Here is a 22,766-nt window from a genome sequence, read left to right as displayed (position 1 = left end):
AAGGTAGGTTTCAGGGGTCTCTATGCAACTCATTTTCCCCTGTAGTTTCAGTAATCGCTCTCAAACATTCATTGATCATATCACTTTTGTAGTAGGATCCACCCAGAAAAGAAACTACTCTGAAAAACAGATGTAATTCAATACCGAAAATAGGTTTCACAGGTGACCAAAGAGCTTGGACAAGAGAGGATGGAGAGGCAACAGTAGAAGAGTCACTACCAGCACAGGAAGGAGAAGCAAAGGAAAATATGAGGATTACTGAAGCCTACAATTTGGTGCCACCCAGGGGATCTACACCTGATTTGTCCACAGGTGGGACCAAAAGGGAAGCGTTTTAGTTAGCTTTCTTCACTGCTATAAACGAGAGACCTGACAAGATTGATTGCAGGAGGGAAAGTTTTTTGAGGGGCTCAGAGTTTCAGAGGTCTCAGTGCATAGATGGCCAACTCTGTTGCTTTGGGCTCATGGTGAGGCAGAACATCATGGCAGAAGGCTGTGGCAGAGGAAAGCAGCTGATAATGTGGCACCGGAGAGAGAGAGAGAGAGAGAGAGAGAGAGAGAGAGAGAGAGAGAGAGAGAGAGAGAGCTCTCTGCTCAACAAGGATAAAGTTCAAAAACCAAAGGCACACCCCCCAGAGAACCACCTCCTCCTGCCACACTCTACCTGCCTACAGTCACCACTCAGTTAACCTCTGTCAGGTGATTAACACACTGATCAGGTTAAGGCTCTCATAACCCAATCATTTCTCCTTTAAACTTTCTTGCTTTGTCTCACACATAAGCTTTTGGAGAACACCTAATATTGAAACCATAACAGGAAATATTGCAGCTGGTATTATTGCCTGAAAGTAGGAAGTTTAGGACAAAGCCCTTGATTTCTGCCTTCCCCAAATTATCTCCCTTTGACTAAATCCAGGCTTGAGCCAGCAAATACAAGAGTCTGAAATTACACATCACTTCTCAAACCTTCTTCATCTGCTCAAGGTCAGCTCCCAGTCGCCTGCAGTTGTCATTCCCCAGTAGAAGAAACTTCCACCTCTCACTCTCACACGTAGTTTTGTCTTTTGGTTACTGAATGGTCTTGAAGTTCTTAGAAGGATCACTGGATTGCTAAGAAGCAAGTCTGCCTTTGAGGAAAGAAGAAGCGCTGCCACTTGATTAAAACAGCAGAGGAGTAAACAAGAACGGCTTGGTCCATGAAGTACAGTAGGGCCATAGGAAGGATTCCAGGCTCTCCACAGAGCAATAGGCATGGGGGCTCAGAGGAGGTCCATGCCTTCTGTCCTGCCTCCTCCCAGCTCTTTTGGAAGTAAAGTTAGGGAATTACATGTGCAATTATTCTATTGCTGCATCTTTGCTAAGGGAGTATCTCCCTGAATGAAAGTTTATCATGTAAGCAGGGTGCCACGCCTGTAAAACACCAGGAGAAGGGAGTTGAAGTCACCTAACTCAGATATATATTTCTCTTCTTAAATACATCAATGACAGCTAACCTTCTTAAACACCAAAACAGATCCCCGAAGAAGAGTTTGAGGAACTTCACCTTGGAGGCCTTCAACGCACCAAATATGACAGAGGGAGTTTAGTTTTCATTGTTGTCATTTTAACATAATGTCAAGATTTTATTGTCTTCAAAACAAAACAAAAGATGAAACAGAACTGGGCCATGTGGCCCTTTTCTCTTTTTAATCTCCTCCCAGTGCAAAATTCTTGCATCTTTTAAAAGCCAGCGTCCTCGAGACCTGCAGTTGGGCTCAAGGCAGTCATGCCTCAGCACAGTGCTCTCTGTAGTTTTAGCCTTTTCCTGGAAAATCAGCTTCATCTGCTCACTGTAGCCACTCTGCTTCCTGTCATAATGCCATCTGCTTGGGCATGCAAGGAATCCTTACCCTTCTTGTACTGTGTCATTTTGTAGAACTTGTATTTGCCTCATTTATAGAAAGTCCAGCAGATTTTAGGAATGTTCACCATGTTTGCTAAAATGCTGTCCACTCAGAAAGCAAAGCTGTTTTGTTCTCATCGTTGTTGCAAGCCTGTCAGAAAACATTTCCAGGAAGAACTAAATGATGTCCTCAGGCCCTTCCAGCAACATGACTGAAGAGTCTGTGGCTGTACTCACCAGAGGACGTAGTAGATGGGTAGAGTGAAACTATCACGCTGTAGTGGAGGTGACACTCAGTTGACTTCTGATTTTCAAATAGGTTTTATTAATGTCACATATGCAAACCCTAAGCGACTTTACCAAGGCTCTAATGGCATTTTGTAAACGCATCCTCACCTACAAGAACATCAATATCCTCTGTTGCAAGTGCCCAACTCCTTCTAATTGTCTCTGGCGAAGTGTCTACGCAGCCTGGGTCAGTTCCTTGACCTCTCCCAGTCTCAGAATCCTCATCCAGCACCTAGATACAGTAATGTCTATCCATGAAGGTTGTTAGAAGGTTCAGGAGAAATAGATATAAAAAGGATTTTTTTGATAAACTGTAAATTTGATATAGAAATAAAAAGGATCTTGATATGGAGACTATTTCTCCCTCTCATCTTCTTCATCCATACCTTTAATTCAGCTCAAAAGCAACCTACGTAAAATCATAGTTTTACTATTAAAATGTAGACTTAAAGTAGAACCCTTACTTTTCTTTGAACTAAACTGTTAATACCAAATCCCTTCTACATATGAAAAATTTCTATCTTCCACTGTCCTATGTTTTATTTATTAATATTTAGCAATATGATATTTATGCAAGAAGAATTTGAAATATTTAGTGGCTAATTTGTGTAATTACTCATTCAATAAATATTTACTTACCCACTAAGGCTCTGATCTAGGCAGAGGGACCACAGCAGTGAAAAAATATACAAAAATCCCTGCCCACATACATTCTAATGGGCAGGGGGATAGAAAGTGAGATGATAAATAAATAAATAAATAAATAATAGTAACCACTATTGTTTGGATGTGGTTCAAGTGTGTTCTCCAAAGGTTCATGTGCTAGAAGCTTGGTCCCCAAGAGAACAATATTAAAAGGTGGCTGAACCTTGAAGAGGTACAGCCTAGTGGGCAGTAATTAAGTTACAGAGCATACTGCCCATGGAAGAATTGATATGATTCTCATGGGACTCTGAATTCTTGAGAGTGAGTTGTTATAAAAGAGTAAGCCTGGGCTGGGGAGATAGCTCAGCTGGTAGAGTGCTTGCCTCGATAGCACAAGGCCCTGAGTTCGATCCCCAGTACCGCAAAAAAAAAAAAAAAAAAAGAGTAAGCCTGCCTTCTGAACCAGTCTTTAACTTCCTGGCTCACCATGTGATCTCTTGCTTTTGCTACTCACTTCTGCCATGATGCCATGATACATCAGGATATGTTGATGACAGAATGGAGGGTGTGTGTGTGTGTGTATGTGTGTGTGTGTGTGTGTGTGTGTGTTTCTGTGGGGGAGTGGAAATTGAACCTCTAAGAGCACTTTACCACTTAGCTACATTCCCAGTCTTTTTTATTTGTAAGACAGGGTCTTGCTAAGCTGATGCCAGCATTATAACTGTGAGTGAAATAAACCCTGTTTCTTTATAAAAATAAACAGCCTTGGGTATTTTGTTACAGTAATAGAAAACAGAGTAATACATTGATGATAATTGATGATAGAGTGGAGGGTGTGTGTGTGTGTGTGTGTGTGTGTGTGTGTGTGTGTGTGTATTGTGGCGAGGGGGTAGGGATAAAACCCCAGGCGCACTTTATCACTAAGATATATTCCCAGTTCTTTTTATTTTTGAGACAGGATCTTGCTAAGTTGCTGAGGTTCTTGCCACATTGCTGAGGTTGGCCTTGAGCTTGTGATCTTCTGCCTTAGCCTCCTCCTCAGCTAGGCAGGCACCATGCATAGCTGAGGCTGTGGTTTTAGACGATAGAGTCAGGGCAAACTTTTATTACTAGATGACATTCAAGCAAATATTCTGTACGGTTATCAAGAAGATGGATCAAGGCAAAGGAGACAACAGGTGCAAAGATCCTGAGGTTTGGTATGATCAGGGACTCAGGAAGCCAAGGTGCCTGAGGAGGGCAAAGCAGGAGGAGAAGAATAGGAAAGGGGCAAATGAAAGCAGTGGAAAGGAAGTGGGCAGGATCCAGTGGCTTAATGACTCACTAGGAGAGGGCTTTGAGCTGAGGCCATCATGCCCTGAGTTAAACGTGATAAGAACCACTTTGACTATTTTATGGAGAATAGAATATTGAGCAGCCAGGACAAAAAGTGGCTAAGAAGGCTTAGAAATTGTATGAGAGAGAGGTCAGGGTGGTAGCTGTGGAGATGGTGAGAGGCAGAGTCTAGACATATTGTGACGGTAGAAACAACAGGATTTGAGCAAGGATCACATGTGGGTGATTTAATGTGTTGGCCTGGGCATCAGGAATCCTGCAGGGGGCATTCCCTTAGACGACGTTGGACTGTAGGAGACCCATTTTTGTGGTAAATGAAAAGATTTGCGTTCAATTTTACACATGTTAATTTTGAGATGTCTTTTTGACATCCAAGATGTCCAGGGAGTGACAGTCAGATATAAGAGTCTGAAATTCTCAGGGAGAAGTCTGGGTCAGGTGTAAATTTGAAAGCATCTGCATTTGTACAATATTTAGAACTGAACTGAGAAATGATGATGCCAAGATCATGAGCATGGATAGAGAATAGAGGGATTTCAAGACTGAAACTGACCCTTTAAAATCAAGAATCCGAGAGAATCAGCAAAGTAGATTAAGCAGGAACGATGGGGAAGCAGGAGGGAACCTGGAGATCGTCATGATCTTAGGAGTGTGCCTGAGAGCTTAACGTGATCAACCACGTCAACTGCTGCTGGTGAGTCAAGTTAGATGAGGGTTAAGAATTGACACTTGCATTTGGCAAAGAGAAAGCCATTAATGGTCTTGACCAGAACAGGGTGATGGTGTTGGGAAAAGTCTGCATGAAGTGAATTCAGGAAAGAGTGTGCAGAAAGGACCCAGTGACAGCAAGTAGAGGTGACTCTGAGGACTTTTGCTGGAAAAAGGGATAAAAAGTAAGGAAAGAGGAATGTGGAGTCAAGGAGTCTTGTTTTCCAGTGCATTTGGGATTTTTGTTTTATGGAAATGTTTTTAAAATGCTTATAGATGTTGACTATATTAATAATTTTGTGTATGCAAATATACAAAGAACCCAGGCAGGATATAGATTTATGTTGCTGTTAATTTCTCTTTTCATGGACATGGTCAGCAACTGTACAATAAAAGGAAGAAAAAAAACCCAAGCCTTGCAAAGAGACTGATGCCCTGTCCCTAGACACAGAGCTAAGAAGCAAATCTTAATTGGCTTCTGACTCTGAGCACAAATGAACCCAAATGGATTCAACTTTACTGAACTATGTATCGTTTATTTTGTTTCTGAAATAAGAGTATCAGGCAACTGGAAATCAATGAATTGATTTAAATATTATGCAAACGATGGAGCCATTACTATGGGTACATTTTTATGATTTAAAAATCACATTTCAGCATTTTCCTATGTCAGGGGCTATGACAGGGCAGCATTGATTAACACATTCAGACCCAATCATCAAGAAAGACTTGGAACTGCAAATTTCTCTGGTAAAAGATGCCTTCCTAGGTCCACATTAAGTTCAAAGTTATTAAATAATGACAGGTTTGGGAGCTTTTTGGTGTGTGATTTGTTTTTAACTTTTTATAACGAAAAATTTCAAACCTATGCAAAAGTAGAGAGAATAGATAATGATCAGACTCTAATATATTCAGGACTCAGCTTCAACAATTACCAACTCAGAGCTACCCTTCTCTCCTCTGGAGCCCTGCACTACTTAAGCAAATTCAGAACTAGTTGAGAGCAAAAGAATGAATACTGATCAACCTTCCTGGCTAAAATGAAACAGTTTATTTTTAAGTTGAACATCTACACTATGCTTTGAAAATACAAAGCAGAAGGTAAAATTACAGAAACTTCATCAATACATCAACACAGATGTTTGCTTGTAATCTGGGGTATCCAAAACCTTTCTCCACGCATGGCACAGATGCCCCTTTTGCAGGCACAGCCCTGGCAGTAATGAGAACCCAGTTGGTGTACAGAACTTTAACACAATCTGCAAGTGGAGAACGTATTCTTTCCATATGGATCAAATCTTGCTTTTTTTGAAGTCGGAGCTTTATTTTCATTCGGCTTTCTTCTGCCACTTTCTGTGGTATTCCTTGTGCCATCTTTCCATGTACCTGGAGAAATAACGGCACCAAGGTTCTTTTCATATTTTTCCCAGACCATCCTTCCATCCACAGTACCTTCACATACATCTCAGTCCACTCCTAAAAAATCATTTCCTTGCTCTCCACAAAGAACCTAAAATTGAACAAACATAACAATGAATGACATATTAGGAAGTTTTACATAAATAAATGGTACCCTGATTCTGGATGTTAGGAGAGATTTGACTGCACCAAAACAAGGAATATCTGCCTGTGGCACAAAAGATAATAAAAGTTAAGCAAGTGACCCCTTATTATACCAATTGAATGCTTTTCACTCGCAGCATCAGAGTATCAGAACCCAACCCTCTAGTGTTAGAAGGGCAGTCACAGAAGCTGAGTAAATTGCCAGAGGTCAAACAGCAGGAAAGGGTGTCCCAGACCCAGACCACCCCGCTGTCAGACTGGATCTTTCCCCCTAATGCTGTGCTACGCTGAGTCCCAAATTGCCAGATTACATCTGACTCAAAACTATTGCTTTTTCCTGGAGGAGCAGTACTTGAAGGGACTATAAAAATTGCATTTGTCTTTTATTTTACCTTCTGCAGTTATCTCAGGAACGTTGTCAACTATTTTAAATGGCTTGTTTTCATTTCACTATGTAGCGTGTTCAATAAACTTCACCCAACTATATACTCTACTGATTATTAAGCTCTTACAATTTCTAGGAAATCCTCTGGCCAAAACAGAATGAGACCCTAGAGCAGTTTCTAAAGCTTAGTAAATATTTGTTCCAAATTATATTAACATTTACTTTTAAAGACACAGATGTCATATTTGTACACATATATTTATATACAAATAATTATAAATAATTATGTCATAAAGTACAATATAATATCAGTTTTGACAGGAAAGAGACAATAAACTATGTAGTATTTTAAAAGGAGCAGCACATAATTTGTTGTAATAGCTCCCCCAAGTGGACATTCTCACTATTGTTTTCTGAACACCTTTTAGGGTTATTTTAATGGTTGTCAGTGTCTTAGAAATCTTTCCATCATGCCTGTAAACAAAAGTCATGTCACCAAATGGTCTTTTCAGCTCCATGTATAGGTGGAAAAAATTAACCCTATCCACAGAATGATTTTCAACTTGAAAAGAGGGGTGTTAATTTTTTCATTCACTTAAAACAAGAAGAGTGAAAAAGAACAATAATCCAGCAAATACAACTGACAATAAGAGTTGTGACTTACTGAGCAATTACTATGTACTACAGATTCTGCTCAGCATTACATGGGTGATTTAATGCAATCCTTGTGTTACTTTATGATGTTAATGCCACAAGTGATCTCATTTTATGGAGGAAGAAACTAAGTCCTTCACTAAGGACATACAGCTAGCAAATGATAGAGCTGAAATATGAATCCAGGTCATCTGACTCCAAAGGCTATGCCTCAAGGTACTATTCAATTCTGTTGACAAGACACAGGATTATTTAGGTCTCTAACCTGGTTTTTCTAAAAATAACAAGCCAGTTTGCCAAATTCTTGCTTTATTTATTCACTATGCTTTGTTTAAGTTAGGAGAGGCCCAATCTTCTCTCTCCAGGGTTGCCAATCACCCCCTCACACACACACACACACAGCCTTTCTGCAGGTACTACTGAGTTAGGAAGTTGTGGTGCTTCATTCCTGGGCAGAGGCAGATGGATGAGATGAGCCCAAAAGCACATTAATTAAGAAAGTGTTAAAAATGAATGAAAATAAGAAAGGAGTAAGTTTCAAGGACACCAAGTGCCACTTTCTGGCAACCTGGAACAATCTGACCACCAATATGATGAATTATGAACCGCAGAAAAATTAAGAATTCATGAGTTTATACTAATGGAGAGAAAATGAGCGAGATAGACAAGAACAACAGAGGGCTTTTGCTGACGGGAGAGTGTTGAGGGAAGACTGGTAAATGTGAAGGGAAGTCAGGAGGTAAAAATGAACATTTGTAACCGAGATAGTGAGACTGGATCAGACAAGAAACATTAATTGATTACAAATCTAGAGAGAAAATTTGATAAGGAGTAGACTAATTGCATGTTCTTAAAGAAGAAGAAAATAAAACAGAAATTTTAAAGTGGAAAAATAAGATGACTCCTCGGTCTGGTGAAAAAATGTGACATCACCAGTCACAGGAGGAGCAGCTGGACATCACTTCCCCCAGATTCAAAGTCCTCGGAAGAACCTGTCACTTACGGGGCATTCCTGTGGAGAATGCACAGCCCGACTGTAACCCCTGGAAACATCAGGAAAACCCAGTTATGGGTTTCTGTCTTTACTTACTCCTTTCTTATTTTCATTCACTTTTAACACTTTCTTAATTAACGTGCTTTTGAGCTCATCTCATCCATCTGCCTCTGCCCAGGAATGAAGCACCACAACTTCCTAACTCAGTAGTACCTGCAGAAAGGCTGTGGAGTGGGGGGTGATTGGCAACCCTGGAGAGAGAAGATTGGGCCTTTCCTGACTTAAACAAAGGATAGTGGATAAATAAAGCAAGAATTTGGCAAACCGGTTTGTTATTTTTAGAAAAACCAGGTTAGAGACCTAAATAATCCTGTTCCTGTCATAAGAGACAAAGCCTGTGGAAACAATTCAGATTAAAGGGCAAGGTAAGTCAACTGGACTAGATATCTGAACTGTGTTATATAGGACAATATTCCCATTTTTAAGAAATAAACACTGAAGTATCTAAAGGGGGAAAAGTAATATAATATATGCTCAAGTGGTTCAGAAAAAAAATGAGCATGTGAAGTTGGTTTGTGTGTGTGTGTGTGTGTGTGTGTGTGTGTGTGTGTGTGTGTGTATTAACAGGTACAAGTTTTAATTTTGCCAGGTGAGAAGCTCTATGGCTGGATGGTGGCCAGGGCAGCTCAGCTTTGTGAATGAACTTGGTGACACTGAACTGCACACTAACAAATGGTTAAGATGATGCCTATTCAAAGAATAATTTAAAAATAAGTTTATAATATTTTATATAAATAAAAGGAGTGCACACATAAGGCTAATGCAGTTAAATGTTAATAGGCAAATCTGGGTAAAAGGCATTTGTGTGTTCTTTGTACTATTTTTATTTTTGCAATCTTTCTGCAAGTTTAAAAATGTTTCTAAAAAGTGTTTTCTATATAAATAAAGCAGTGACGCTCCCTGCGGCAGAGCAATTCTGTCTGCTGCCTCCTGAGTTGAGCTACCTGCCTGGGGAGAGGTAGCAGGGGCCCTGAGGCCACCTGCACCAAGTCTGCTTACTCCAATTCAACCTTAGTAGCCCTTTCTTTCAGAAGCCCTTACAGTGAGGTAGATGACCAAACTGACCCTGGTGGGTTTATCCCTATAATGACATTCCTTTACTGAATTGACTGGCTTCCTGGTGTCTGGGTAAACTTGGGTCTTCTGAGGTCAAGAGCACTGAGAGCCAAAACCTGCATATCTAGTTTGACTCTGAATTAGTTGTGTGGCATGAGATGAACAATTGGACCTAGAATTTTTCTAAGGTCCCCTGTCATGTTATGGTTTTATATCTTACATCTATTGCTCCTCAGAACAAAGCCACCAAAAAAGCTCTAGACAATATGTCTCTTTTTTTTTTTTTTAATAATTCCCGGCAGGAAGAAGGGGGCCATGGCTGATGTTCTAAAGTCCCAAGAAGTGAGCGCACCCTACATCTTTTATAGGTTAAATTCTCTTTTGTTCTCCAGTTCTCTCCCCCCTTATCTTTCCTTCCTGCCTAAGTGACTAGGCCTGGTTTTGCATTAAGTGAGAAGCCATGGGCAGGGGGAGGGCCAGGGTGATTCAGACAATATGTCTCTTAATGGTCCAGCCCTCAGGAATGAGAAATCTTCCACGTGTTATTTCTTCCTTACTAATTAACTATTGGTGCTATGTTGTTATATTACATCTAAGGAATGCTAGTGGTGAGGCTGCGTGTGTGTGTGTGTGTGTGTGTGTGTGTGTGTGTGTGTGTGTGTGTGTGGAGAGAGAGAGAGAGAAGAGAGAGGGGAGCAGAAGGAAGGAAAGACAGAGATGTTATTCTTTCTATCAGGAAGGATAACATGTACCAAGGATGACAATTAAAAATCTGTTGCACTGTTGGGCACTGTAGTACATACCTGTAATCCCAGAGGCTCAGGAGGCTGAGGGCAGGAGGATTGCAGGTTCAAAGTCAGCCTCAGCAATTTAGAAAGACCCTCAGTAACTTAGCAAGAGCCTGTCTCAAAATAAAAAATTAAAAGTTCTGGGGATGTGACTCAGTGGTTAAGTGGTTATGTACTGCTGGGTTCAATCCCAGGTACCAATAAAAAAAAAAAAAAAAAAAAAAATCTGTTGAACTGATTCACATGGAAGACCCTTTTCATTTTATCTTCCAACAAATAAGCAACATTATCCCAAATAATCAAGTAATTTTTCTTCTCTTTTTTTTCTTTCTTTCTTTCTTTTTTTTTTTTTTTTTCACAGCCCTTTTTATTTTTTATTTTGAGACAGGTTCTCACTAAATTGCTGAGACTGGCCTCAAACTTGCAAATTCTTCTGCCTCCTGAGTTACTGAGATTACACGTATGGCACCCCTATGCAGTTTATCCCCATTTCAAAGATGAGAAAATCAATTTTTTTGTTTGTTTTTTAGGAATCAGACTTTTTATTGAAGGATTCTATTTGAGTCAGAAGGAAGACAGCACTGGAAAAAAAATTGTGGAGAAGGTCAATGACTCTCCATTAATCTCTGGTTGTTCATGAGTTAGAATCCCAGTTTTGACCCTGTGTTAATGCTCTTCCCAATCAAAAGTTTCAGAACCTTTGAGATCTCTACAACAAAACAACAAGCTGAATACTTCAAGAAATCTCTGTCATGAAAGGTAAAGAAAAGCTGAGAAACCTTTCTAGATTAATGAAACTGAAGAGGCAAACCAAATAAATTAAGCACATGATTCTAATCAGGTCTTGGATTGGAGAAAGGAGTTGTTTTTTAAAAGACATCACTGGGACAATTGCCAAAATTTCAGTTTGGACTGTATGTTTGTGTTGTCTCCATGTTAAAATTTCTGAATGTTTTCACTGCACAAAGTTTATATAAGAGATTGCCCTTGTTCTCAGGAGATATGCAATGAAGTACTTAGGGAAGAAAGGTTCTATAACACCTATAACCCCCTCTCAATTGCTTCAGAAAAAATGATAAGAATAAAAAATATTGCTTATAGGAGTTTATTATACTTGTATAAGCTATAAACAAAGAAATGTGGTAAAAATGTTAATATAAGGTCATTGTGATATTCTTGTAATTTTTCTGAGTTCTAAAATTTTTCCAAGTTAAAAAGTTCAGTAAAATAAATAAAAAAGAAACACCAAGATAAACACCAAAAACAAACAAAAAACCCCTCTAGCCAGGCATAATGAAGTACACTGTAATCCCAGATACTCAGTAAGCTAACGCAGGAGGATTGCAAGATCAGGGCCAACCTGGGCAACTTAGTGAGAACTCAAAATTTTAAAAAGGGGGCAGGCGTTGCTGGGAGCTGGGCATATACTTCAATGATACAGCACTTGCCTAGCATGCATGAGCCCCTGGGTTCAATCACCAGAATAGCAAAAAGAAAAAAGAAAAAATCACTCCAGGAAGTCATATTGCACTTTCTATTTATTTTTATTACTATTATCACTACTGTTTTTTAAAACATTTTATTTCTATTGCTATTATTTTTATTACTATTATTTTATGTCATGTTGCTCTATGATTTTTATTACTATAATACCATATCCTAATTTGTCATTATTGAGAAATGTGACAATTCATTGAAGTGAACTTTGTAAAACACAAACAAAAGTGGATGTGTACACTTCAAGGTTGAGATAAAATTTCAGACTAATTTTACAAATATATGTAACATTTCGAATATTTCAAACAAAATGTAAGGAAATTATTTAATCTATTGTAGATAATTCTGGGTATTTCAGGTGCCAAATCCTCTAAACAAACTACGTGATCACAATTGTTTACCTTGGTGCTTACTGAGAAGTGTAGGGCTTTTTGTGTCTAATCTACAAGACACCCCTTTATGCCCCACCCCCTTCTACCTGGGACCACTGAGTCCTGCTGGAGAAGCTATGTTGCCATTCAGATTGCTGCCACCAGAAATTCAAGCTCTCCTGCTGAGCTATCTGACTACCCTACAATCATCTACACTCCCTGATTCTATTTCCATTTTCAAATTCTCAAAACTAGCTTCTACCTCAATCCACCAAAGGAGTTTTGTTTATTTGTTTGTTTTTTGTACTGAGGATTGAAGGGGTGGGGGTTCTACCAGTGATCCACATCCCCAACCCTTTTTTTATTTTTTATTTTGAGACAGGGTTTCGATAAATTGTTTATGACCTCACTAAATCGCTGAGGCTGGCCTCAAAATTGTGCTCTTCCTGCCTCAGCCTCCCTAACCACTGTAATTACAGGTGTGCACCACCATACCCCGCCTGATTTTCTATTTCAAATGTTATTCCTTCTACATATCTATGGATAAAAAGGTCTTTTTTTTCACCTGGGTTTGGTTTTTTTTTAAAAAATTCTCTATTATTATAACTTCTCCAGAGACAGAAAGAAACAGAGTTAGGCACAGAAGAAGAGAAATGAGATCAGATTAGGAGAATATGTTAAAAATATTTTGTTTGTTTTATTTTGGGTTCGTGGCTCAGTGTTAGAGTACTTTCCTGGCATGATGAAGGCTCTAGATCTCCCCACCACCAAAAATAAAATAAAATAAAAATGGCGTATGTTCACAGACACATTTCACATGGGAAGGAAATAAAAGGATATGCACAGGACTATCTGTGACCAACTTCCACCTCTTATGCATAGTATTTACCAGTGGGTTCAAAGATAGGGCCTTGATTTAAAGCAATGCGTTCTGTCAGGGCAAGATCCACCCAGTACCTGGGGGAATGGAGATATACATACACACAAACACACACATGGCGTATATATGTATACATACATCCTATATCCCTCCTGGGTTCTAAGCAGGCAGAAGGAAATGGCAGGAAGCAGGACTGGCAACCCTTCAGCAGGAAGATTTCATCCCTATCTCTCATCCCCCTAGATCCTCTCTAACCTGCTACTTTTATTCCATACTTTTGGGGGGTGGTAGGAAGAATGACTGGCTGGGAAGGCAAGGTCGCCTGCCCAAGGCATAGGAATGGTGACGGGAGAAGATTCTAGAAATTCAAAAAGAATCTGTCAGTATTTAACGACATTATTTAACAGTTACTGCTGTGCTGGACACTGGAATTTCCAGACAACCACCACATAGGTGCTGCAACGGTAGTATCCAGTGGGGCAGAGATGGGGCAAAGCTACCTTCTCAGCAGCTGTCCATTTAGGTGACATGGAGGTGAAGCCTCTGTACTGAGACCAGTTCTGAAGGATGAAGGAGGAGTTCACCAGGTAGTAACTGAGAAGGATTAACTCAACCTTCTGCATAATTATAAGAGAGAGAAGCTGTTGAAGGGTGAGCTGGAGCAGATGGGAAGGTCATGCCATACAGGGGCAGCAGCTTATTCTAGGCAGTGATGTGAAGTAACAGGACATCACGCTTCTCAAACAGGGCTCCCCTGCAGTGTGCAGGAATGTGCCGGGAGGTCCAGGAAGTCACAAATAAAGCAGCACATCTTTGAGGACACTTTAATGCAATTTGATATTCATACAAATAGATGTGATCAAATAGCAAATTCATGTGGAATTTTAAAGATAAGCCACAATTTATTTATATTTTTACTGGGGATTGAACCCAGGAGCACTTAACCACTGAGCCACACCCCCCCCCCCTTTTTATATTTCAATTAGAGACAGGGTTTTACTAAATTGCTTAGGGCCTCACAAAGTTGCTGAGGCTGGCTTTGAACTCATGATCCTTCTGCCTCAGCCTCCCAAGTCAGTGGGATTACAGGTGTGGGCCACTGTGCCTGACCCATAAAACTTTTTTTTTTTTTTTTTTTTTTTGCGGGGAAAGGATTGGAGATTTAATCGAGGGGCACTGAGCTGAGATACATCCCCAGCCCTTTTTATTTATTTTTAAATTTTGAGACAGGGTCAGGTTAAATTGCTCAGGGCCTAGCAGTGTTGCTGTGGCCCCACTACTTAAATATTTTAAATTTTGCCCCCTGCCTTCTCTGTCCCTTGTCTGTACAGGCAAATCCTTATTCATTTGCAACACAAGAAGAGCTGCAATTAGGTAGGCGTGATTGGTACTTAAGTAAAAGCTTGCCTTATTTTATTTTTTTTTTTAGCTTTTTAGATCAACAAGGCATTTATGCTGTTAAATTTATTTTTCATTAGTTCCTTTGAGTTTTACATAATATAATATTAGGGTTTGTTGTGATATAATTATACAAATATGAAATATAATTTGCTCTAATTCATCCCCAATACTTCCTTTTTCCTTCACCCTGTTCCCTCCCCTCTACTCTACTGATCTTTCTGATGTTTATTTATAGTTTTTTTTTTTTTTTTAATTAGTGCCTTGTGGAGATCCATGGGGTGAGATTCACTGTGGTGTATTCATATAGGAACATAGGAAATTTAGCTCAGATTCACTCCACCGTTCTTCCCCTTTCCCCTGCCTCCTTGCTCCCCCTCAGTCTCCTTCCTCTACGCCACTGATCTCTCTTCTTGTTAAATCTATTTCTGTCGCATTTCTTCAGTTTCTTCAGTTTCTTTATGCTTATGAAGTCATGCATAAATCAGAGATGTAATCACAACTTTTCAACGTTCATATAGTTTCCCTGTATTTTTCCTTCTCACAAAAATTAATACTTGGGCTAAGGTTGTGGCTCAGTGGTAGAGAGCTTGCCTAGCATGTGTGAAGCACTGGGTTCGATCCTCAGCAACACATAAAAATAAATAAATAAAATATAGTTATAGTGTCCATCTACAACTAAAAACTATTTTTGAGACAATGCTTTAATTCACTTCAGATTCATTTTTATATTTACTGTAGTATAAGGTACTAAGTATGAGAATTAAATAGATTTCACCCATAAACTGTCAATTTTTCCTATATATCCTGTTCTTTTCCCTTTTCCTTTATGGTACATAACTTTATCATCTACCAAGTCCTTTTATATTACGTAGATTCTGTCTCTGGCCTATTTATTCAATTGGAACTTGGACTGTAATTGCATGAAGCTTTAAAAGGATTGAGTAAAACAGACCACTTACAGTAGTGATAGAAATGGTTCTTTACACACAAGACATCATCTCTGTCTGACAGGCAAAGAAGGAATGCGAACAGACCTGTGGCTGGTCCTAGAGTCAAAGAAAAGCTGACAACCACACAGGAACTGTCTGTAACCTTAGTGGCCCCAGAGCTCTGTGTGGCAGGAACAGGATGATCTGCAGGATACCACCTCTGAGGTGCATGGGTTTCATTTTTCCAGCTTTGTGCAATCCAGTCCCAAAACAAATGCTGGGGGACCAATTCAACTGAGCCTGCCTGGATCACGTGTTCCCCTAAATCCAACCAACATTGCTAGAAGAAAAAAGAGTGAATGCCAAGAACGTCATTCAGTGTTACCAGAAATGAACGTAAAAACAATTGGGGATCATGCCGGAAAGTTCTGGGTATTTTTTTTAAGTTGCACGCATTCTTCAAGTTTTTACAATTATTCCATCATATAATTATATTTTCTTTGCTACACAAGAAAGTTATTGTTGTATGTGTAAATATATTTTGCGTGGGCCAGGTTACCAAATTTTTGATTCTAGAAGTTTTTCAGGTGATTCTCTTTGGATTGTTATTGAGACAATGATAGTATCTGCAAATAATAACTGTTTTTGCCTCCTCCCAACACTTTTTTTAATACTAGGAATTGAATCCAATGGTGCTTTACCATTGAGCAATATCCCCAGTCCTTTTCTAAAACTTTGAGATAGGGTCTCACGAAGTTGCTAAGTCTGGCCTCAAACTTGGAATCCTCCTACCTCTGCCTCTAAGTTGCTGGGATTACAGGTGAGCCCTACCACACCTAGGTCAATACTTTTGTTTTGATGTCCTGAAATTTCTAGATCAATTTCAACTAATTATGGTAATATTAGTCATTTTTGGTCTTCATATTTATTTTTCAATTTTTCATTATAAATGTTCTACTGACCTATTGAAAAACCAAATTTGAACAATGCAGAAGAGACTAAAGGGTTAAAGCCTCCCTCCTTTTATATACCCTTTTAATTGTACCCTATTGTCACAAATCCTTTGAATATTTTTTTCACCTATTTTCTGTGCATATAAAATGGCATAAATAATATTATATACCTGTTATAATGTTACCTAATATTATATATAATGTCACATAATCATTTTATCCCAAATATAATTTTTCTTCAGTCTTCTAAAATAGATGAATCTGTTTCCATTTTTCTCCTAATTTTTAAATATAAGACAGTCACCTCCTGCTTTCAATATTTAGGACCTGACCATTCTAGCATTAATATTCTTACACTTGAATGCTTATGTTTTTCCTTTTTCATTATCTGGTCACAGATCTTTGAGTAGTTATTTAGGAAATGTATCTCAGCGATACATTTTCTAAATCCTTATAATATTTGAATACTTATCAATTTATTCAACAAATATATAACATTGTTCTAAAAGCTGAAGATACTGTGGTAAATAAAACAAATTGTTGTGTTATTCAGCTTTCTGTTGCTAAAGCAAAATACCTGATAAAATCAACTTTACAGAAAAAAAGGTTTATTTTGACTCACAGTTTCAGAGACTGATTAGGCCTGTTGCGAGGCAGAAACATCATGGTGGAAGGTATTGGAGGAAAGATGCTCACCTCATGGCAGCCAGGAAGCAAAGAGAGAGGGGGAGGAACCAGAGACAAGATATAGTTCCCAAAGGCACACTCCCAAAGATCAACTCCCTTTAAGGAGGCCCCACCTTTTAAAGTTTCCACCATGTCCCAATAGTTCATTCAAATTATAAAGCCAACAATGGACTAATCCACAGATGAGATCAGAGCCCTTGTGATCCAATCATTTCCTAAAAACCTTACCTCTGAACAATGCTGCCCTAGGGACCAAGGCTTCGACTCATGAGTCTTTGGGGGACATTCCAGATCCAAACCATAACTGAGTGAGATGAGCAATAGTTCAAACACTAAAACATGAAAGGACAAGGTTTCTTTCGTGGGTGATGGAAACGTATTGGAATTTGGTAGTGATATGGTGGCACAACTTTGGTAATATACTAAAAAACACTGAGTTGTAACGCTTCAAGAAAGTGAATTTTTTGGTATATCGATTACATCTCAAATAAAATCAACAAAAGAAACAGTACTGTTTGTATGCTAGAGGGAATGACCCAGGACAGGAGGTGCTCTTGAGTAGCAAAGTGGGGTGGGATCTACTACATGTGCCTTTTTTTTTTTTTTTTTTTTTTTTTTTTATATGGGGGATTGAACCCAGGGACCCAGGGATACTTAACCACTGAACCACAAACCCAGTCCTAAGTTGCTTAGGGCCTCGCTAAGTTACTGAGGCTCGAACTTGCAATACTCCTGCCGCAGCCTCCCCAAGTCGCTGGGATCACAGGCATGCACTACTCTGCCTTGCCATCCAATTGCATTCAGATGACAATGTGCTGGGTAACTGACCTACACTGTCTTTCTTCCTCGGCACTGTGCAGTTTGCTCCATTGCCTTCTCTATCAGATACCTTTTATGCCCACCTTTCACGCCAGTCTTTGTCTGACCTGTTGGCCCTTCTCTCACGGTAGGCGGCAGTACTCTCTCTCTCCTGAGGCTTCTCACTAGGGAGACGTAAGGGAGTTCAGCCACACTCCCTACCCAACTAGCAAGGCCGGCCAATGGGGGATGAGGGCTGGTGGATAAATACTTTTTTTCCAACCTTGCGGTAGCTAGTCCTGAGCCTCCTCCAACTGAGGCCTTCAAAAGGTGCATCAAGCCCAGTTGTCTGTAGCAAAAACCAGCTCAGCAATGCAGCATGATGTCAGTTTTTCTTCCTTCATTGTTTCACCTCTACTCAGGGACCCAGTCCTGTTCCCTGGAATCAATTCCCCACTTCAACTGCCAGCACACAAGCCCTTGTCTCAGGCTCCAATTTGGGGGAAGAACCAGGCTGAAATACCCTCTCAACTGGATGTTATAGAAGACTAAGACCAACCTGATGTTTTTTATGGAAAACAAACTTTTTCTGGATGCTTGTCAAATTTATCCCATATCATTATATTTTTGAAATTCTGTCAGAATATTTCCAGGTATGTTACTTTTTGTTAATAATTTGCCTAGAATATAGGGTTTGCTCAAATTTTCAGACTGAGATCTTTCTTTAGGAAAGAAAATTTCTCTTCTTTGGTGGTAACTTCTGCCATGATTCTGTCATTCCTTTCTGAAATGTTTCTTAGGACCAGACTGAATCCCTTCCATTTGTTCTACTTGCAGGTTTCATGATTTTCACCATTGTCTGAACGTTGAAGACAACTCTCTCAAGTTTGTCTTCTGCTTCGCTAACTAGATTTTCACTCGTTTTCTAACTCATGCCTAGCTTGCCTTTGGGGTGGCTACATTGGCTCAGGTCCCCTGCCTACTCCCATAAGCAGACCTTTCATAGGTACTGATTTGCTTCCCCTAACGGAGCTCTTTTCAGTACCCAAGTCTCTGCTGGAGTGGCCAAGCTCCCTGTGAGCCCTGTGATCCTCTGATCCCACTGTGAAGGTTGAAGTGTCATTTTTAGGAAAGAGCATGAGGTAAGTTCAGCTGAAAGTCTTCCACCCACAATACCACAGATTTCTTTCTCTTCCAGGCCTAGAGTTTGATGGCATTTGTCTCAGGGTTGTTGTGAAGCTTACATAAAATAATGTATACAGAGAGCTTCGTCAACATGAAAAGTCCTTTGATTTAGAACCACCCAATGATAAAACCATGAATAGATACACCCTAGTCATAAAGTTTTATGTAATTGCATTGTTATCTCCCTAGTAAGTTTTGGAAGTGGACAGATTGTCTGATTAGACCCTTTCCAATACAAATATTTTTTGAAATGTGGTTTGGATGTGAGGAGTCCCCCAAAAGCTCACGTGTGAGACAATGCAAGGTTTGGAGGAGAGATGATTAGGCTCTAGCCTTAATCTAATCAGTGAATCAAGGTAGGTGGGATGTGGCTAAAGGAAGTGGTTCATTAGGGGTATGTTTGGGGTATATATTTTGTATATGGAGAGTGGAGTCTCTGTCTCTCTGTTTCCATGTGAGCTGCTTCCCTCTGCCATACTCCTCCACCATGATATTCAACCTCACCTTGAGCCCTGAGGGATGGAGCCAGCCTTCTATGGACTAAGACCTCTGAAACTGTGAGCCCCCGAATAAACTTTCTCTCCTCTACAATTGTTCTGGTTGGGTCCTTAAGTCACAGTAGTGAAAAAGTAGACTAAAACAAACTTCCTGCTTATTTGTAAGGACTGGGCTAAAGACAACTAGTGCCTTTGATCTACTGGGCATTCTTTTTCCCTTTTTTATAGTACCAGCACTCAAATTTCCCCTTCTCAATGCACTAGTTTCTCAGAGTGTGCCTCTCACTAGATGCTCAGTGCAGATTAGGCAAACCCCATACCTACTCTAAGGATGGACGTTTGAATCGGTTTGGGCTAATCAGTGTGACCATCTTTCTGCTAGGGTTGATCAACCGGTAGAACGTAAACCTGGAGTTACTGGTGACCATCTCTTACCACCAATGGAAAGAACTTGCCAGAAAATAGACCCAAAATCAGTGAGAGTAGAACTAAGGCATAGCAAGAGATGGATGAGTACCTGGATCCTGCAATTTCTGAACATGACCTATACCTCCACTTTCTATTTTCTGAACTCACAAAGTCTCATTTTTTACTAAGCTTGTTTGAGTTAATAATCCATCATTTACAACAAAAGATTACTCATTATAATGGCTACATATGAATTTAATCCTTCATTGAGATCCTATTTGCAAGCTGTAGTAGGAAGAAGAGAGAGACTTGAACTTTTAGGACTGGTACAAAGTTCAATTACTGTCGTTAATCAGTTGGTTGATATTGGATAAGTCCTCTCTCTCTCTCTCTCTCTCTCTTTCTCTCTCTCTTTGTTGTTATTATTGTTTGGGGATCAAAATCAGGGCCTTATGCAGGCTAGGCATGTGCTCTCTCATTGAGCCACATCCCCCAGCATTGGATTAAGTCATTTCTAAACATTTTTTATTATTCTTAAAATAGAAGGAGATTCTACCAATTTCACAGATCTACAAGCACCAAACGTGAAATCTATTTGCAAGTGCTTTGTGAAATATGAAGCTTTAAAAAAAAATAAGTAATTAACCAGGCACTATGGCACATACCTGTAATCCCAGTGGCTTGGGAGGCAAAGGCAGGAAGATCATGAGTTCAAAGTCAGCCTCAGCAATTTAGCAAGAACCTAAGCAACTCAGTGAGACCCTGTCTCTAAATAAAATATTAAAAAAGGGCTATGGATGTAGTTCAGTGGTTAAGTGCCCTTGAGTTCAATCCCCAGTACTTTAAAAAAAAAGGAATTAATATCCTAGTATGTTGTTTTGTTGCATAACAAAGGGAAAATTGTTTCTTTTTCATGAAAATTGATGTCACCTGAATGTTTCTCAAAAGTATTTTGTTTTACCCTTCTAGCTAAAATCTTGAGTATGTCTTTAATTCTTCCTGTTTTCCCACTGATATTCTAACTAAAATAGCAGGAAAGCCTTGTTATTCAAATATCCTAAAATAAGTGATAGAATGACTGTCATGTATAAGAAGGGGAGTGGCAGGGTAGTGCATGTGGGTATAGATGTAACAAATTGGCCATAGGTTGATAACTACTAAAGGTGGATGACAACATGGACATTAATTACATTATTTCCTCTATTTGTACAGGCTGGAAATTTTCCATAGTATAAATGTAAAAATTACTTGAAATTCTAAAGATGCAAACACCTGACTGAAAAGGTTTGCAAACCTGTAACTCTATTTATGTACCCAAATATCAGTTTTTATAGGTGAAATTATATCTTAGAGGGTATAAATGGCCTAGATTCATCCACTTAGCCTACAGAAGCAGAGTAGTAATAAATAATTCAGGAAAATAATATAGAAATACCCAGCTATGCCTAACAAGAAAAAAGCAGGAGGGCCTGGCAATGGTGTGACAATGATGATAATTTATCACAAATATAGCCCATATCATCACCATTTTAATTATGACCAGAATCCCAGATCCATACTAGATACTGCTCTTTGAATTGCTTTATGCTCTCTGTGGTGTTTAACTGTACTTAGGTATTTACTGGAAATTATAAAAAAGAAAAAAACAAAAACAAAAGAGTATTCCTTTTTTTATTTTTTAAGATGAGTAATGTTTTAGCCAGCTTTTTGATGCTATGACTAAAAGACCTACAGTTTGCACTGCTAAAAATCTCGAAATTCCTCCAACCAATTCCAAAAAGCTTCAAAAGCTTCTGAACTATATGGGCAGATTAGTCACAGCACTCTCAGTATTAATTTCTGTTTTAGTCAGCTTTTTCACTGCCATGAGTAAAAGACCTGACAAGAACAATTGTAGAGGAGGAAAAGTTTATTTGAGGTCCTCATGGTTTCAGAGGTCTTAGCCCATAGAAGGCTGACTCCATTCCTCAGGAATGGAGGTGAGGCAGAACATCACAGCATTAGAGTGTGGTGGAGGAAAGCAGTATACATGATAATCAGGAGCAGAGAAGGAGACTTCACTTGCCAGATACAAAATATATATATACCAAAAGTGCACCTATAATGACTGACCTCATCCAGCCACATTCTACCTACCTTCAGTTACCACTCGATTAATCCCCATCAGGAGATTAATTCACTTATTGGGTTAAGGCTCTCATGATCCAATCATCCCTCCTCTAACCTTCTTGCATTGTATCACACATGAGTTTTTGGAGGACATCTCACATCCAACCCATAACAAGTAAAATTTTATTTTGGCTCCATTTCAGAGATTCAGTGTATGGTCCTTCAACTTCATAGCTCTGGGCCTAAGGCAAGGCAGAACATCATGGCAGAGGGTGTGGCAGAGGAAAGCAGTTCAGGACATTGTAACCAGAAAACAGAGAGAAAGCTCCACTCAGCAGAAACAAATTATAAACCCCCAAATATATAAAGGTACATCCTCAGTGAACTAGTTCTTCCATCTATACCCTACCTGCCAAGAGTTACGGTTACAGCTTTCATAATATAACCATTTCACCTCTGAAAATTCTTGGATTGTCTTACACATGAGTATTTTGGGATATCTAATATCTAAACCATAATTTCTACCCCTGGCCTCCCAGAGTTCATACCTATCTCACAATGCAAAATACATTTAGTCCATTTCCAAGAATCCCAGTCTTAACAGTTGCAATATTATTCAAAAGTCCAAGTCAAAATCTCATCTGAGACTTAAGGAAAACTCTTGGATGTTTCCCCCTCTGAGTATCAAAAATA

The 22,766-nt window shown here is 39.3% G+C and overlaps 1 pseudogene across 1 annotated transcript; it reads right to left on the bottom strand.

Annotated features, from left to right (window-relative positions):
• Window positions 1–5,522: 5,522 nt before the first annotated feature.
• On the bottom strand, window positions 5,523–13,672 carry LOC306670237 (cysteine-rich PDZ-binding protein-like; annotated as a pseudogene). The gene is made up of 2 exons (XR_013766751.1): window positions 13,607–13,672; window positions 5,523–6,368 (listed from the first exon to the last, which is right to left on the bottom strand). The product of XR_013766751.1 is annotated as a cysteine-rich PDZ-binding protein-like (transcript).
• Between the last annotated feature and the right edge of the window lie 9,094 nt (window positions 13,673–22,766).

This window comes from Sciurus vulgaris (genome assembly GCF_902686455.1).
Source record: "Sciurus vulgaris genome assembly, chromosome: 9".
NCBI lineage: Eukaryota > Metazoa > Chordata > Mammalia > Rodentia > Sciuridae > Sciurus > Sciurus vulgaris.
The sequence above is the reverse complement of the archived record's forward strand: the minus strand, read 5'-3'. Positions and strand labels throughout refer to the sequence as shown.